Source organism: Oryctolagus cuniculus, chromosome 4 (genome assembly GCF_051225735.1).
Source record: "Oryctolagus cuniculus isolate XC-2025 breed Fujian yellow rabbit chromosome 4, ASM5122573v1, whole genome shotgun sequence".
Lineage (NCBI taxonomy): Eukaryota > Metazoa > Chordata > Mammalia > Lagomorpha > Leporidae > Oryctolagus > Oryctolagus cuniculus.
Genome location: NC_142870.1, coordinates 133,528,227 through 133,548,219, shown reverse-complemented (window position 1 = coordinate 133,548,219; position 19,993 = coordinate 133,528,227). Strand labels below are relative to the sequence as shown.

Here is a 19,993-nt window from a genome sequence, read left to right as displayed (position 1 = left end):
GTATGTATATATATATATATATATATATATATGTTTTCAAAAGCACATTATCAGGGGAGGCTATTTGTCCTACAAGCAGCGGGCACGCATCCCACATCACATTGCCTGGGTTTGATTCCTGCCATTGGCTCTTGATTTCAGCTTCCTGCTAAAGCAGACCCTGGGAAGTAGTGGTGATGACTTGGATAATTGAGTTCTTAGCTCCTGAATTCTGGCTTTGGACCTAAATGTTGTAGGCATTCAGGAAAGTTAAGCAGTGGATGGGAGCTCCCTCTGTCTCTAAAGTAAGTGAATAAAAAATTAAAAAAAATAAAAAGTTAACTTTAAAAAGTGACAAAACCACAATTTGGGGCCTCCCAAACTTGATTTGATGTTGTCATTAGAGTTGAAATACATTAACCTTTTCATTTATTTAAAAAAATTATTGAGCAAGCTTCAATGCTCACTTTTTTCCCAGCACGTGTTTATGATTCATATAAAGCACTAGGATCATTGTTCAATTAATGTGTATTAGGAAGAACACGTGGTTACTCTCTTGGGACCTGCATACTTCAGAACGTATGCAACAGGTGTTTTCAACTATGTGAATATTTCATTCATTCAAAAGCACTTTACAAGAAAATATAAGTTTTTGGCTTTCAATAGGAGTGTTATACCTGGACTTGGCACCAAGTGCACAGATTTGAGTTTTCAAGGAAAAAGACTTTCAAATTAAACAATTTGTAATGAAAATGTTAATCCCAAGGATTCTTACAAAAATGTATTATAAATAACGGCATAAAAAAGTCTTGCACAGTAACTCAAAGTTCAGCTGTACAATGTACCCTTCAAGTGGCAGGACATGGGTATTTTTTGAAATCTCAGCTTTCCAAATAAAGACTGTCATAAAAAGCTCTGTATTCCATATCACAATAACATTGAGGATTTATGATCTCAGCAAAGGTAAACGTTCCTGAAACTTACCAGATTCTACACTCACTAGACAACCTCTGCACAGGGTAAGATTAACCAGGTTTTTAAAGAACCCCTAATCTGGTGCAGATTTTATTTTTACCTGCTGTCTTGTGGCATACCAGGTTTTAAAGACTGCTTGTTCCTCTGTAGCTGAATACTATATACCACCTATGAAAGAAATTATGTCTTAATTTAATTTTTGACAACATTGTTTCTGCAATAGTAAAACACAGCACTTTATTTAGCCAGGCAGGATTTAGAGGTCATCAGGCTATGAAGACTAAAATTCAAAAGGAAATTCAATCTTACTTAAGGGAACATTGGAAAGCAGCAATTCTTGGTATTACATGCCTCATAGGATCCACTTCAAACCATAGATAATTACGTATTTTTATGTGTCACTGTTCCAAGAGACAAACAAATTCAAACAGCTGAAACATCTTAAAAATGAACCAAGTTTATGAAGTCAAAGAAAGCACAAATGTTCTGTACATACTCCAGTAAAATGAATTCATCCCCTGTAGCCCACTTCTCTTCCAAACTGGTTCCGTTTTCTTTCAGTTGATCTAAAAGGGCAAGGGGACCTAGAGAAGGATCTGGATGGTTTGTGATTTCTCTCCCGAGACAGTGGTATCTCTTATCTCTAGAAGGGGACCTGCTCCGGCTGCGAGAGAGGCTTCTCCTTGGGGATCTGCTGCGAGGTGGACTTCTGTGATAATCATCTCGGGGGCGACGACCTAAGAGAGAGGTGGGCCACGATTTCAGCTTCTTTTTTTCCACTCTTACAACGACAGCCATACAGCGTTCCTTATCCGGTTCTTGGTCGGCATCAGCTGCATCCCAGCAGGCTTCAAATTCAACAAAAGCGAACCCACAGACTTTGAAGTGATCCATAATAGCCAAAGGCTCGTCCCAATTCAGTCCTGTTGCTGTTGCTTACAAGATTACTTACGTGAACCTTAGCGGTGTAATAGACAAGAGAATCACGACGCATCTCGAGATCTTAGGTTAGAAATATGAAGGTCAACTGCACAGGCTCAAAGGATCTTCCCGCTGTCTTCCGGCCTGGCTCCCACGGCCTACAATGGATGTTACTATAGATTTTGTGGCTAACAAAATTTCCTTTCGAAATACAGAAGGCGATCTGTGCTGACTTTGTGCATTAAATGTGATAAAGCGATCTCTTAATAAGTTGTTTTTCTTTATAAGTTACCTATATTTATAAGTTACCTAATTCTTTCCCTGTTGGCATTGCTATTTTAAAAGATGGGTACCTTAGAATAACTTCATTTGGTATGATCCTACTGATGCTGAATCCACAGAAGTTTATTTGAATTTCTTCTTCAGTTTCCAGAATTGGTGCTGACTTTACCCTCTGTAATTTATGCTGGTGATGATGTGAGCAGGGGCCAGTTAAATGACTGTATTCATAACACATCCTACCTGGCATCCACATCTTTATTCAAAAGTGGCTACAAAACCTCCAAACGTTTATGTAATTTGTATTTTAGAATAAACATCTTTCATAATAAACAACTGATACCTGCAAATTATTATTTTTATTTTCCTGAACAACTTTAAGTTTTCCAAATCTAATAAGAAATCAAAAAATGTTAGTGAAGAAACCAAAAAAATCACGTTAGCCTGAACAAAAGAGTTTATGACCAAAATGCCCACAGAATATTTTGTTGGAACAAAGCCTTACTTTGAAGTTAACTCTGAAACATGATTCTTATATTTTCTTAATTTCTGGACTCATTATTGAGATAAACACACACCATCTAATATGATGGTATAAACATATACCACCTAATAACAGATAATTGAGCTGTTATGTTCAACCATGGATATAAAACTAATCTTTATGGTAACACCTCAGATAAAATTATACAGACAACAAATTATTTAACACTTGTTGAGTCAGTTTTCCAGTTCATACATGATTCATTGTTTCAATGAAATGAATAGAACGCTAGTTGCCTGAAAGACTTATTCAGCTTCCAGAAGTGCTTGGCTTCTGCCCAGAAAGCAGCTTACACAGTGACACTTCATGAGCGATAAAGTGATATGAAGAGGTACTTCTACACCTACAAGAGCATCCATCTGCCAATAACTGGAGTTCCCCTCAGAGCCCACAGCAACATCTTTTGAATGTCATCAATAGTGCCAAATTTTCATCTTACCAGTGTAGACTTGCTTTTTGGTCTAGTCAGCTAAAAATTATGCTTTATATATCCCAAAACTCACAGAAAATAATCACATAAAATATAATATTATCTTATCTCCAATTATATGTGATAACTTTGACAACATTGAAAATGCAAATTAAGAGGCCATACACATCTTAGAGTATAGAATGTCTTATTATTCACATTTAAATACATTTCAGTAACATGATATTGTATTTTACATTGACATCAATTTTTTAAAAAGGATTACCTACATTTGTCTAGTTATCAGTTCTAGACATTCAATCAGCTGATTTTAATGCATAATTTAATTTAAAACAACTAGGAAGTATACATACTAAATGTATAAATTTATTTCCTTTTTAATTTTTTGATTTGTTTACTAGAAGTTGTATCTTTTCTGTTTTATGCACATAGTCGATACCTATTGACTCCCACTACTGATATCTTGATTCTTCATTAGTTTTTTTTATATATTTTTAAAATATATATTTAAACCATTTGCCTCAGCTTCGTCCTGTCTTCCAATATTTGGAAGTGTAATTATCCTTTATCTTTAAAGACATTTCACTTGACTCAATATCTTAAATAGGAACCACACTAATCCATTTTGGTGCTGTAGAAAGACAGGCAAGAGACAAATTATTCTAAGCTTTATTTACTTATTAAATATCTCAGGCTGGCACTGTGGGTTAAAGCCCAGGCCTGCAGCGCCAGAATCCCTTATGGGCAACAGTTTGATTCCTGATTGCTCCACTTCTTATCCAGCTCCCTGTGAATGTGCCTAAGAAAACAGTGGAGGATGGTTCAAGTCCTTAGGCCCCTGCACTCATGTGGGAGAACCAGGAAGACACTTACAGCTCCTGCCTTCACGTGGGCTCTGATCCAGCCATTGCAGCCATTTGGATTGTGAACCAGTGAATGGAAGACCTCTGTCTGTTTCTCTCTATATATAAAATGCTGTCTTTCAAATATATTAAATGAATATTTTTAAAAAAATCATCATTATTTTAAGAATAATTAAACCATTTAAGGATGAGGGGCTGTTGAAAGTAGAGGGAGGTATATTACGGGTTTTGGGTTTTGAACCATTTGTCCTTCCATAGTATAGAGAATGAATTTAGTGGCAGGAGGAGAGGATGGTTTGAGAATTATTAATAAACTAAAATGGGGTGTGGGGATTAGTGATGGATTGGATTAGAGATTGACTACTCCTGGGCTTCTGGATTAGGGAACTGGATAGATGGTGTACATATGTCCTGAAATTGGGAATCTAAGTGTTTAAAAAGGATAGATGCCAAAAGATGTCATGAGTCAGAAGTGTTTTGGAGACAGCTAGGTGGAGATGCCAAGTAGTCAGCTGGGTTTATGGGCCTGACATTCAAAGTGAAAGGGTAGGGTAGAAATAAACATTTGAGACTTGTTTGGATCCAGTTAATTAAACTATAGATATGAAAAAGACTGCATGGAAAGGTATTATAAAATGATATGCAAGTAGGGACAAAACCAAATTACATGGAGAAGGGCATTTGACCTAGAAGTTAGAATCATTACGTTCCATATTCTAATCCCTGGGTTTAATACCTGCCTCCAGCTCCTGCTTCCAGCTTTCTAATGCAGTCCCAGGGAGGTAATGGTAATGACTCAAGTAATTAGTTTTCTGCCACCCACATGGAAGACCTGGATTATACTCCTAGCTTCTGGCTTCTCTCCAAGACCAACTTTAGCCATTGCAGGCATCTGGGGAGTGAAACACTGGACAAGGATGCTGTTCCTTTCTGTCTCTCTGCCTCTCAAATAAATTTTTTAAAAAAAGCTAAAAGAATAAAGCAGTACTGTAAATAAAAGCACAGAAAGGTAATTTTCTAAAGAAAACGTATTCAACAATGTCAACTCTGGATGAGCTGAAGTAAAATAAAAAATGTTCATTGGATTTAGGACTCTGTAAGTCTCTCTGGATATGAGCAAGTTCATCTGAGTAGAACAATGGAACTCTTAAGAATGATAAACTTGGGGTCAGCACTGTGGCGCCGTGGGTTAAAGCCCTGGCATCCCATATGGGTGCCGGTTCTAGTCCCGGCTGTTCCTCTTGTAATCCAGCTCTCTGCTATGGCCTGGGAAAGCAGTAGAAGACGGCCCAAGTGCTTGGGCCCCTGCACCTATGTGGGAGACCCGAAAGAAGCTCCTGGTTTTGGATTGGCTGAGCTCTAGCCTTTGCAGCCATCTAGAGAGTGAACCAATGGATGGAAGACCTCTCTCTGTGTCTCTACCTCTCTCTGTAACTGTCTTTCAAATAAATAAAATAAATCTTAAAAAAAAGAATATTAAACTTTTCTTTAATCCCTGTAGATGATTTTAGGTCAGTGTAAGAAAATTAGGGGCAAATATGTGGTATGGTTAATTCATTTGGAGTGCCCACCAGCCCATATTAAAATGACTGTGTTTGCATCTCTCTTCTGCTTCCAATTCAGATCCCTGCTAATGTGTACCAAGAGAGGCAGCAGGTGATAGCCCCAGCAGTTGGGTCACTTAGGATAAGCAATTATTTTCACCCAGGTGAAAGGTCTGGATGGAGTTGCTGGCTCCTGGCTTCAGCCTGCCCCAGCCAAAGCTGGGCATTTGGGGAGTGAGCCAGTGTATGGAAGATTCTCTCTCTCTCTCTCTCTCTCTCTCTCTCTCTCTCTCTCTCTCAAATAAAAATAAATAAATAAATAAACAGAAGAAAGAAAATTACAAGCACATTGGTTAACAGTGACCTACTGTTACTATCTTCAGTTTTATTTCTCATTGTACTGTTTGTGGATGTTGATTAATTCAACACCTTGGTTCTAATCTCTCTTTAATGCCATAGCTCAGGGGCTGGCGCTTTGGTGTAGCTGGTAAAGCCGCCGCTTGCAGTGCCAGCATCCCATATGGCCACCCGTTTGGGTCCCTGCTGCTCCACTTCTGATCCAGCTCTCTGCTGTGGCCTGGAAGGGCAGCGGAAGATGGCCCAAGTCCTTGGGCTCCTGCACCTCCATGGGAGACCTGGAGGAGGGTCCTGGCTTCTGGCTTCAATTGGCCCAGCTCCTGCTGTTGCGGCCAATTGGGGAGTGAACCAGCGGATGGAAGACTTTCTCTCTCTCTCTACCTCTCCTTCTTTCTCTGTGTAACTGACTTCAAATAAAAATAAATAAATCTTTTAAGAAACGGCCATAGCTCACTCCCTCTCCATACTTCCTTGGTTCCATTCTGGTTCCTTCCTGGAATTTGTATCTCCATTTGCTCTGTCTTCCTGTACACTCTTCTAAAATGTTTTATATTGGCAAAAATACCTTCAAGACTGTAATAATCACTCAGGATAAGCAGTTTTTGTACTGTGGGAGAGGCAGTACAGCTGATATGAGGCTCATAATGTTCTGTGAAACATTTTGGAACATTCTAAAAGTTCTTATTTTACCCTGTAGAAAACACATTTTTTATTATATTTCTCAATAGTAAATTATTTGTGGGTGAGCTTGTACAATTCAAATTGCTCTAATACAAATATAATTGATACAAGAGGTCAAGTTTGAGAATACTGAGAGGATTTTAATAGACCCAAATAATTGAAAAATTTGATTTATTTGGGTAAAATTTGCCTTCATATTTTCAATCATTTTATGAAAACAGCAAAAACAGATGTAACTGTGTACTTGTCTCTGAAGGAGATGTGAACAGTAAGAGTGATATTCAGCTCCTAATCCATGACAGACATTGGGCCAGCTTTTCTAGGTGTTCTCTCATTTCATCTTCACAAACATCTTTTAGGTAAATTTTTTTGTCCCTATTTTCTTTCAGTTTAGGAAACTGAGCCTGGTTAATCGCTAGTACTAGGGATATAAAGTTAATACATGATAAAAAAAGGATTCAAATTCAACTTGCTAAATTCTAATTACATATTTTTCTTACTATTAAAACCAGTGGTATTTTCAAAGTTGTATAATATCCCCAAAGACAGGTAGGAATAGATGGCCACATTCATAGCCTAATGCATTATTCAAAAATCAAATTATAAAAGAAATTCCATGGGTCATAATTTTAACTAAGATAATTTTGTTGTATTTGGTAAGCTTCTGCTGTCTGTGTACACTTTGAAGTGTACACAGTGAAATGCATGGTTTCCTTTTGAGGACCCAACTAATCATGGCATTCACTTTGTTTATAATACAATGAAGTCATGTATTCCACTTGGGGTCTGAAATCACACTGAAAATGATTTCATAAACAATCTTCCCTACTCATCAAGTTCTAAGCATTAGTTTTTAACCTTTCAATTTTATTAATGATATAACATCAGAAGATAAGCCCTTCGGTTGCATTATCATAGTAGTTTGTGCATTTAAAGTGACTAACAAATAATATGGCCTTTCAATAGACAATAAATAAATAAAGACTCATAATGTCAACTTCTCCCATTTCAGGGTGCGTCTGTTACATCAAGAGTTTGTACAAAAAGAAATCGTTATTATTATCTAAATAGTTATTTGTGAAAAATCAAGTGATAAATTCAGTTTATCTTTTCAGTAAGAGTGAAATAAAAGAGAAAATACTGTCAAGACAAGCATGATTGGTTTTGAGCTCACTTGTATCATAATATCCAGTTGATATTTTCAATCACAACACTAAGATTTATAATTGTTATTTATAGCTATAATTTATGATGATATTTGAAAAAGTTAAAAGATTTAAAAGTAAGATAAAATTGCATTTTAAAATATGATAGCCAAGAAATTAGGCCTTTTTATATCTTTTTTTTGATGGACTTTTGCCATTGTTTCAAAACTTTGGTGACTCTCCATTTTCTCATATTTAACAGGAAAGAATTGTTTCCTAAAGTTACCAAATGTTTTAAAATAGTTCATCTATGTCTTTTAAAAAGTAAAATGATAGCCTCAAAACCGAATTAATAAACAGTGCTTCCATGGATAAGACTCATATGACATTCCTTACACTAATGATTCTTTTGGTAGCAATAGTTTCTGTCTTTGGGATACTGAGTGATTCATCATTCTTTGATCTTTGGCACAAGTAGTCACCTAACATCATGTAATAATACCATTCCATTAGTAGTAAACAATACATATGTGTTTAAATTATACTGTAAATTATTCGAAAAGTGTTCAAAAAAATTTTATTTCCATTTTTGCCATTTTAAAGGGAAACTAAATCAGGTTAAGAATGATTTTCCATTTTAGGTCTACTACAATTTATGACTTCACCCACTTCTTTGTTTTGCTTTCCTGTTCCCCAGTTACTTTAAGGAATGTGAATCTCAGTAAGTTACATTTATTTTGAAATAAAATTATAGTTCAAAACAAGTTCCATTGCCAGTGGAAATTTTCTAAAGGTGTCTGTATTTTTTTAAGAAGCTATGATTTATTTACACATTCCCTCTCTGTAAGCCACTCTGTTCTATCATAATAAAACCTACAAATAAAGGATCTGCAGCTTTATGGAGCAATGTTGATATAACACTAAGAGTACAAACACAGTACTTGTTTATTAAGAGAGTTTCCAAAGATTATTTCATCTAAGCAAAAATGTAACCCTCAATAGCACTTAACCATTATGCACTTGAAACTTTGAAAATATTCATGGGAACTTCCAACAACATACATTTTTCTTACATAGCTAGTGAAGCATTGCTATATTTGTATCAATCAGAGAACCTAGTAATTTTTATTGTATGTGATAATGATCTTGAAAAATAATCTGGCTTTTTACCTACGCATGAATGTAATTATTTGCTTATTGAGTTGCCTTTTAAATCATCCAGGATATTGTTATTTATCTAGATATTTGAATTTTATTTCCTGAATTTAGAGAGAAAATCATATACTCAACTTCCCTCTCAAATGTAAACCAAACATACATAATACTAAGTCTGTATATAGGTCTGTATCTATGACATGAGTAGTAATATAGGCTGTTTCTGTTGTAACAAGAATACTGTTTCTTAAAAATTCTTTTTAGTCTAGGAAATGTCAAATAAATTTTTTCTTTTAAAATTATAATTTATAAATACAATTTTAAACTCAATTTAAATGATTAGTCTCCTTTTCATGTTGCATAATACAAAACATGTCGCTGATTAAATTTAGATTTTTGAAATGTGGCATTAGCACGAACACATTAGACTAAGTGGTGAGTAAAGGGACAGTAGGATCTGCAGTCTTCTTTATTAAACTGAGTCACACAGATATGTGAACACTAAGTGAAATCTTATTTTGTGAGGTGTCAGGAATATAAACCACTTTAAATAGGCTTTGTAAAAACACTAAAAAAGGAAAAATAGGGAATGAATGTAATATTCAATGTTACTTAGTGTAAGCATTTGGAATATAGTAAGTACTCAATAAAGTTTGCTGAATCAATTGAAAGCCCCATGAATAATTAGGGAGAAATATTTGTATATATTCTGAATATAGGATAAATTGTCTGAATTTTAATATGTTTGCATTTTTAAGGTTTCCATGAGGGAGATTTCTTTCACTTAATTTACTTAACTTTGCTTTAATTTATTTTTCAGAGAATTCTTTATGGTGGCAGTGATTCCCCAGGGTGCCAATTTTGAATCCTGCTATGCTTAATTTTTAAAAAATCAATTAGCTTAAGCAAATGCATGAGTCTAGAAGAAAAATATCTAAAGTCTTTTCTTTGGAGTGATATCTAAATGCTGTTAAGAGTTTTTAAATGCCAATTTAAAATTAAGTACTTAAAATAATTTAAGTATAATGTTCATAGCATTTGTACATCATAAAATCATCAAGGATATAGCTAAAATTGTTAAGTAATACTGAATATAGTTTATTGATAATGAAACATGGTCTGACTGATTACACTGACTGAAATTTAAATGTTTTCTGGGTTTTGAAGTGTCCAATAGTAGACTGTCTTGGTAATATCATCTACTTTTCCCACTTGAATCAGCCAAAAGCAATCATTCATTATAGTGTGACAAAGAAGCTTGGGTAAATAATAGTGATAACAAATAAATATAAATGTTTAACGGCTTAAAGATAATTTTTAAAAAAGACTTAGTATAAGTTTTTTTCATAAACATTATCTAATATATCCCTAATACATTGGTGTACTTGAGTTGGCTCTTCTTGACATAAAGGGATGATTGTTAAATTTTTAAGACTGTTGCGAGTTCAGCTACTGAACACAGCAATGTTTTTAAATCAAAACAAGTAAAATAAACTTACCAGAAATAAGTTTTTCTAAAACAAAAGATAATAAATACTCAAAATTATCAAATCTTAATTATGTTACTACCAATGTCTTAGAGACTTTTTATAATTATTAGCTTTTATGTTGGGAACAGAAAATAGTATGACAGAATATGAAATAATTTACCATACAATATAAAGAGGTACAACTGTGCAACTCTTCCCAACTCTGCTTTGATAACTTGAAATTGGCCACCATGGAAGAGCTCAGGCTACAAAATCAGCAAATGCTACAAATCAGATACTCATAACCATCTGGTGGCATAACTCAGGCCATATAGCTGAGAAACAGAGCATTTTATAGAACTGGAAAGTTAAACTCAAAGTAATTCACTGAATTGTTCTATCCCACTCATTTCATATGTGTTAGAACCCACATGTTCTATTTGAGTAAAATTCAGGTTTTTTTCTTGTTTTTTTTTTTTTTTTTCAGTGATAATTATTTTTCAATCAGCTAGCAAATACTAACAATATCACAATGGCCAACTTCATTGAGACTTCCTGCATTATCAGCTTCTCTAATAAGTATTTAATAAGCCCTATATTTTTTAAAAATGTTAAATTTACTCATCAGAGAAGCAAGACAGAGAGAGAGAAAGAGAGAGAGAGATCTCATTTCTGGTTCAGTCTTCAAATGTCTGCTCTAGCGAGGTCAAGATCAAGACTTGAAGTAGGAAACTCAATTTAGATCACCCGTGTGGTTGGCAGGTATCCCAACATCTTGAGTCATCACTGATCTCTTCCAGGATCTGCCTCAAAAAGAAGGTGTAACTGAGAGAATGAGGGATCAAATCCATGCACCCTGATAAGGGATGTGGGTATCTTAACCGCTAGGTTCAACACCTGCTCTTCAAATATCTATCTTAATTCTTGTATAGTTATAAGCTTCATCCTCATTTTACAGACGAATGAAACATAGCATTGAGAAACTGTTTTCCTTCTCCAGAGGAGGATCTGAATTCAGAACTTTCTGATTAGTTAGAATTCCTTACACTGCCTTTTCAGAAAGCATTCAAAAGGTGTTATAAAATGAGAGAATGAATGGAGAAACACACCATGAGGAGTGTTGCTAATATTATAGCTTGAATTCAGGAGTCTACTTTTATTTTGACTTAAATTCTTAGCTAATTTTAAGTATGATAAAACTGCTGCAGTTCTTCCATTTTTTACTTGTTTTTGATGCTGGTAGATAATGCTCCCCTTCCTCTTCACTCTGTAGGGCAAAGGATTCTCTGAAGAAATTTTTTTTAACTTCAAAACATCCTTAAAGAAGAGGAAAACAAATTATAGAATACAAATATTTGTATTCCTATAAATACAAGCATTAAAATAGAGAGAGACTAGAGTCTTACTTAGCAAATCTTTTCAGAATGCACAATATTACTTATATTTAAAATATACTCACTCTTCCAAGCTATTTAAAGTAGTTCTATGAAATATCAAGTTTATATAATTCGAAAGAATAAAATATGAAAGACAATATTCTTATCAAAGTTTTTATTAAAGAAGTGTAATCCTTAACAAGACATCAAAGTTTTGGTGAAAGGAAGATATGTAGAGAAAGAAAAGTGATAAAATGCAGTGCAGAAAGGAACACCCAGTATTATAAACTAAATTAGCCTTTGGGGGAATCAGTGCGTGGTGGATGAGGCAGAACTGGAATGAAAAGAAACAAAAACTCATTCTGGTTGTAGCAAAGCAGTGAACAGCACCCTTAGATTTTCCAGAATGGCTACTACCCAGTGAAGATGTGGCTATTTCAGATTAGCACATAGTGTTGTGTTGTCAATTAAATATGAACTCCTATGCAAATGAGCCTTTTTCAGAACAGGTATTGACCCTTTTGTGGCTACTACATTCCTCAGGTCTTTTATTCCAGTCGTACATGGATTTACATGAGTAGGAAAATTTCATGTAAAGACAGCTTAAAAAAGATCTTAATAATTTTTCACTTGACAACAACTATTATTTAAAAGTAATTGGATAATTACCTTTTGGGAGATATGTTTTGCTTATTCAATATCACCTATGTTACTAACTGCAAATACTTTTTAAAGTACAAATTCAAATAATAGTATTCTGATTTTTTCACATTTCAAATAATATTTTTATTATTAAGTGTCAGGAGATTAAAACAAAAGCAAAACCATTTTTTACTTCGGAATGCACAGGAAAAATATCTTACAAACGAACCGGAGTATCTCTATGAATAGGTCACTTTATCCAAACCCACACTAAGAATGATCTCTGGAATAATATGAAAAAAACCTAAAAACATTCAGAAACATATGTATTGATATTAAAAAGAAACAATCTGTCCTTTCATAGTGTTTATTGCAATTTATAGCAAAGCAGAATGACATTGATGCCTGAAGCTCAAGAAAAATAGCTGTTAAATATTTTTCCTCTTACAGGCTGAGAAATCTATTGTTCACAAGAGCAAATGAGAACAGAAAAAATCTATACTTTTCCAGACTGTATACATTAAGCTGTTTTATTAGTCTGTTTTTCAGTTTATGTATATTCAGTCTGAGTGACAAAAAGACTCAGACATTTCAATTTGAAGTATGCTAAGAGAGTGGTTTTCCGGCAGAACTCATATTCCTATTTTTTTTTACATGATGTGCATTTTAGATTAAAACATCAATAAGTCTAAAAATGACTAATTAACTTTTTCAAAATTTGATGAATGTTTTTGTCACTTGTCAAGGAGATAATATATTCAGAAGTAGAATTTTTATTGGATAATTGATTTTATCAGTGATTTCAGAGTAACAATTTTATTTTTAAAATTTTTCCTAAAATAATTTTAAATTATCAATATTATGAATAAATCCTTCTTAGCTGTATAATTTCATAGTAGATTTTTAATTTATAAATAATTAATGTCAAGTCCACATTACAAAATCAAAGACCTAAGTTATATCTCTGAAAACTGCAAAGGAGATCCAAACAGAGGTTTTTTTAATTGTGTAATCATTTTATTGTTTTTTCTCTTATATAGTGGCTTCAAACTGTTTGATGATGATATGTCATCAATGTCATCAATATGAAAATAAAGGATTTTAATTTTTAAATGTCTTATTAGCTTATTAGGATTTTTAATTACTTTAAAACTTACTACTCAATTTTTCTACTTTTCTAGCAAATTGAAATCAACAGTGTGCAGCTACAACTAAGAAAGAAATATGATGAGAGTCTTCTTTACAAAGCATGCACTATCAGACTGATCCTGTACTATATAAACATTATGAAAATTTTCCCATATTACTAGTTTGTGAATAATGAATTATAAACTTAAATAAGGGTCTATTGGGGTACATTTTTCAATTTAATTAGTAGCTGAATAAAATAAACCTTGGGCAAATAATATATTTAAAAATTGTAAGAAAATATTTAGTCTTCAGTTCATACATAAGATAAATATATTTGTAACAATCTAATGTTATATTAGATATATATTTGTAACAATCTAATGTTTGTATTCAGCTACATTGTACACATAGAGCACTTTATCTAACTGAAAACATTCCTGAGAAGGCAATGTTAGACTTTATTATTCATATTATCTATTGTAGAATACTTGAAGATGATCATGCATGATAAAAAGAGGTATTTTGCAACATAGACTCTTTTACTGTGCCGTAAAAGGTCAGTTTACTCATGATAAAATTAAATATTATATAACTAATCAACATAAGGGTACAAAGCATGATGTGAGAGTTGGGAAGCAGAATGAGAGAGGAGGAGGAAGAAATATTCTCTCTTGATGTGGCTCAAGTGACAATAACATTGCAAATAAGTGTATCGTGGATATCCTATAATAGAAAGTCTACTTCATTAATGGATCTTCATTTGTTATTTTATTATTTACTGAATGCAAAGGAGTGGTTAAAAAAGATGAAATATAATCTTGATGAATGAACTTGGTCACAATTTGATGCACTTTCTGCCACTCATTTGTCAAAAATGAAGACCACGGTAGTTACCAATAAGCTGCCTAGATTCTTAATTTTTCACAGTAATTTTAAACAGAACTGATTATTTTGTTAACTATTACTCTTATTATGTAGTTCTTGTGAGTGGTATTTTTTCGTAAATAAAAGTAACTGATTTCAGAACTACAAATTTTTAAAAACTGAACGACTTATGAATTTGTTAACTGTATTTTTAGCTGGAACAGGTCTTAAAGGATTTCCATGTTATCTGTATATTATCCTAGAGGGAATGGAGGCCAGAGGAATTAAGTAATTTATCCAAATTTCATGCTACTTCAAGACACTTAGAAGATTTTCATGTCAAGAAATTTAGAAAAGAATGATATCCTGTAGCAACCTCTTCCTGTTACTTTTCTCACTAGACTCAGTCTGTGAAGCTACAAAACATCTAGGATAACATAAGGACAACGTTGTGAGACTTTACATGTAAAATCTCTGAGCATGTGTGTATGTGTGTTTGGGTGTGCATGCGCACACCCTGTGTACTTCCGGGCAAGAGTGGATTTATCAAATGTTTTCTGTCACCTTGTTGATAGCATTAAATATAAACGACAAGTAGTCTTTACTGAATGACTTCAAAGCTGTATGTACCTTTAGCTAGAGATTTAGCTTTTATTCTTTTAGAGAACAATTTCACAAATACTGTAAGAAATAAGAGGTTAACCAATAGGAAGTACACAAGTAATAAATAAGAAATATATAACCAATATATTTAATTCTAATGCACCAGAACTGTAATTCAACTCTTCTGAAGACTGCGTTTTGAAAAATTAAAAATAATCTCAGAGTAATGTGGTCAAATTTTATTGTATATTATAATTCCCCAGTTGTAACCATAGCTGATGCCAACACATGTTTTGCATAAGGAGAGAAACACAAATTGAACTCAAAATGCCCCCAGAGTACTGTCTTTCCCAGCACCCTGGTGTCCTGTGTGTGTGACTGAATGAGTAGCAAATGACGGAGCTATGAAGACACTAAACAAAAGTCATCTAGGCCCACAATATTGATCTAACATCATCTTGATACTGTATTTGCTTTCATTAATTTGTGTAGAATAAATACACCTTCAAAATTACACTGAGCATCATGGTGTCTTTTGCTCCAGAAACATTTTAAACGGAAATGCAGCTGTGGCTCTGTATGGTCACTGCACATGTTTAAGTATCACAGCATGTTTGCAACTTTTGACTGCGCAATCCCTAGGGTTTTGTTTTGTTTTGTTTTTTTGCATAGTCCAGTTCTAGATGTTGGTGTTGAACTTTAAAGTTGAATCTCATTAACTACCAAATTGTCAACTAAAATGCAATCTGTCTAAAAGTTGAGGGAAATTGCACTTAGGTTGGTACACCCAGACCTCTTTCAGTATGATGTAAGTCAAATTTCAAGCTGACATGAGAGTTCATGGATTAGACACTTGAGTTTACAACACTAATATACGTGTGTATTTCCTTCCTCCACAGAGCTGAGACCGTGGAGGAAGTTTGTCTTTGTCACTCCAAATGTGAACTCTGGCCTAAGCAGTGTGTTTGTGCACAGGTACATGTGTTATATATGGGTTTTTGCTCACAGGAACCATATTGCTTTGCTTTGTTCGTATTTCATAAACATCCAAACTATTAAGACCTAGTAAGTTATAAATAAAGAATCTCTCATTGCCCAGTTTTTATAATAGTTCATCTAAGTTTTAACGTAGTGGCCCTTTCTACAGTGAATATTTTCTATCAAACAGATTTTGAGATGCATTGATGTGACCAGCCTCTAAAAGCCCCAAGATAGTTACATCAATTTACTGAGTGCAGGCAGATGTGATGTGAGTGCCCCATTATATGCATGTAATTTTATATATTTCTCAATCACCCCCTATGATAGAAGCAGCATTCCAGTTTTAAGATGATTTAATTATTACCTTGACTCTGGTTTCATTTAAAAAAATTTTATAAAGGAAATATTTTTCCCTCAAATTAACACATATAAAATAGAGAGACTAAGACAGATGAAGGGCATGGGCTGCATTTTGTAGGGGATAGGTTCTGGTTGAATGAGATCTGGGATGTGTGCCAAATTAATAGAAAAAATCCTGTTCTTCCTCTCCAATAGCCACAATGTTCATTATTAAGAAAAGCATATGAACCACAGGGTTTGATTTTAATAACACCAATGTCTTCATTAATCTGTATGTTCCATTTAGCCTCATTATTGAGCAAATGCTGAATTAATGCAGTACACATTATTGTGGGACTCTCCTTGCGAAGCCTCTTTCCCCTCTTTATCATTCATTCAGGGGCCATCATGTGGGTACGTCATGTTTTTAAACAGGCCTGTCTCCCTGAATGTGTTTCCTTACCTCTGGTCTCTGAGGGCACTTTAGGTCTGGGGCATCCACAAAGGGGACTGGGAGACAGAACTGCAGAATCTTATTGAAAACCGTAATTATTTTTCTTTCATTTTAATGCTGTCATGTCAAGAAGGCCTCTCCGTCACCTGCAACTGAGATGATATTTCCTCGATGGTCTCAGGGCCTCCTTCTAAATCAAGAGTGGTGATAGCCAACACTGCTTTGTATCTGCCGAACAAATAGTGGCCTTTGTCCAGCACAAGTCCCTAAACAAACTTAATCTCTCTAACACTGTGACAGATGACATTTAGATGTCCTTGTTACCCTTAAAATGAGTTTTATTGACAATCAGAGAACAAAAAGAAGGCCCAGATAAAGCCCAATGTTTTATAGGCTTGCTAACAACATCTTAGTGCAGAGGGTGAGGAGAAAGCCTGAAGTTGCCCCCATTTTCCCCTGCTTTGCTATATCACCATGACAACAGATATAGAAATCACTTAGTGACTCCTAGAAAGAAAACACAGTGACACAGTACCCCTTGTATGGCGAATCAAACTAAAGCCTTCATTCAAATGGCTATTCAGCTTGGGCATTCATGTAGAGGATAGGGTGGATTTTACACAGGTAACTACAAGAGAAAGGCCAGCAAGCCCTCCAGCCACAGCATATGGCAAAGTCTCTGTCTAATTAATGCATCCTCAATAGAATTTATCCATTTTAAATTTGTTTTCTTTTACTTGAAACATCATTAATGTAAAGGGCAACATTAATCAACATCGTGGAACTTAAAAGGGCATTAAAGAGTGATCTTTTTCCCTATGCAACAAGAATCTTTTCAAGTAGTTATGCTAACTGCAGCAGACTCCAGGCGCACTCTGAGTTCCGAATCAGAAGGCAAATCTAGAGAGGCCTCTACTGGCGAGTGTCTCTCGGTGCAGTTGTCCCTGTGGCTGTGGCCTGGAAAAGCAGGCGCAATGACTTCAGCTGTTCCTGGAAAGTTGCAAACAAGGCGGATCAGCGACGAATCTACTGTACAAAACACTGCATGATGACATCCTCTCTTTTAAAGTGTGTCTAACTGCTCTTTCTCAAATAATACAAGGACAATCAAGGTTCTGATGAAGGAGCTGCTGGAACACTTTGAGGTCCTTTGCGATAATTCAAGTAGGAAATAACAAATTATACTTTTTTATTCATACGCGAGAGTCCCATAAAAGTTTAAGCTTTAGAACCATCCAGTAAAAAATTGTATTTCTTGGCATTGTATGGTAGAACGAGGGCACACTTTACACACATACTGGTATGTTTTCCTCAAGTAACAAAACACCAGTGAAATCTTTAGCTAAATTAGCACATCCATAAGCTTTTTTTTTTTTTTTGATTAATTGAAAAACAAAAGATATTGGCCCAATTTCCTAGTTATAACGACCAAATATAGTCCTCTCTAGTAAGATTTCACATGAAAATATCAGCGGAGCCTGTTTTTGTCAAATTAAGCCAAAAATAATCTTACTGTTTTTTAAGGGATCTTTTGGTGGAAAAAGAAAGATTTTTCCACCAGAAGTTGGAAATGATTTAATATTTCCTAAGATGACGATATTTATTAACTGTTTCTGCACAGAAAAAAATCAAGAGTTTTTTTTTTCTCTTTATGAAAATGACCTGACTCCACAAGTGTCCTTGCTCAAGAGTATTAGATTGAGGCTACATTTAACCCTGAAAATCTTCAAAGCATTAAACTTTAATTCAGCTCTTGTTTTCCAACATTTATATTTTTATTTTCAATATTATTTGAAGTATGATCATTTCAAGAAAGTATTTAGTCACTTTTATTCTATTATATATTTCAAAAATCCCATAAGCCTTTTGCTGTTTTTGTTGGAATGAATGGCTAATACATTTTCACCTTAGGATTCCTTGCCAACATATTTTTCATAAGGTCATTTCACATTTCAGATGATTAACTGTGTATTTGAGATAAATTTTATTCAAGTAATTTTTCATAGGGTTATTTGGTTAGCATGGCTCAATAAATTACCTTCTGGATTATATAGGTAATGTGCAATCTTCTATCAAGTAAATTGTTAGATGTCTTGAGATCATTTCCTTGTAGTCCCAATAGTGACACCTACTGGTAGAAAGAGAATCAAACATAGATTTAGTTTTCTTCCTGTTTTTGTTGAGTCTTGCCGGGAACGCTGTTGTAAATGTGCCTCATTTACAGTTATTTTCTTTCATATCTTCTAAACACAGAAATTCACACTCCCAAAACTTTATGTGTGTGAAAAAGCAAAGAGTATAATGTAAGTATTTATTTATGAAAAAAACTTACTAGCAGAGGAATGTAGCTTAAATTAACATGATATAACATGCAGATCTACAATTACAAGATTTTGAGTTCTCACATAACATAGAAAAGTTGGAAGAAAACATTTAACCATAGTCTTCAAAGTGTCATATTTCATAGTTAGAACTGGAAGATGAACCGGTTAAAATGTTTAGGAAAACTTTTCTTAACATTTCTCATTTTCATAACAGTTTATTAAATGTTCTGTGTTTAAGAAAGAACAATCTAGGAACAATTCCCACAAAAGGAATATATGCTTGATAGCAGCCCAATTAAGTAATGTTCAAAATCTTATGCTATTTTAATAATAAATACTTTTCAGATTTATCAGGTATCACAGTTTCACATTAGGACGAGGGCATTTTCTGATTGAAAGCACAGGATTTGTAAACACTGGATGCAGTAAGAACGTCTTTTGCTTCCGAGGGGCTTCAACCTAAAAATCAGTGCTTTCGAAAACGGATTCAGTGTTATGGAAAAGGGGCGTGATCATCATTCCTCCTTGAAGCTTCTGTGAAGCCCCTTTCTAAATTATATTTGCACTGAATTAATAATATCATCACATTCCAAACCAGAGAGTTTCAGGTTCTTCAAAAAGCACATGAAGAATTCCTATGAAAATGTTTTAGATAATTAAAGCAAATGAATGAAGATTCACTTAACACCTGTATTGTCCTTTCTTGACTGTCAAGCAACTCACTTGTTAAACTATAAAGCACAGCATCAGTTATTTTAGATTTTTACAGTTGCATGAGATAAAAATGGCAGAATTCAAAGAAATCAATTTCAACCTAGGTTTAATTGGAGTGGCCATTTTGATATAAAATGAGCCCCAATATTTCTGTTGTTAAAACTCTCCATTGATATTTCAATTTAAAAGGAATGTGACTATCGGTCCTCAAAATACTGTTTGG

The 19,993-nt window shown here is 34.2% G+C and overlaps 1 pseudogene; it reads right to left on the bottom strand.

Moving 5' to 3' along the window:
• Nucleotides 1–1,465: 1,465 nt before the first annotated feature.
• On the bottom strand, nt 1,466–1,948 carry LOC127482811 (serine/arginine-rich splicing factor 3-like; annotated as a pseudogene).
• Nucleotides 1,949–19,993: the final 18,045 nt, after the last annotated feature.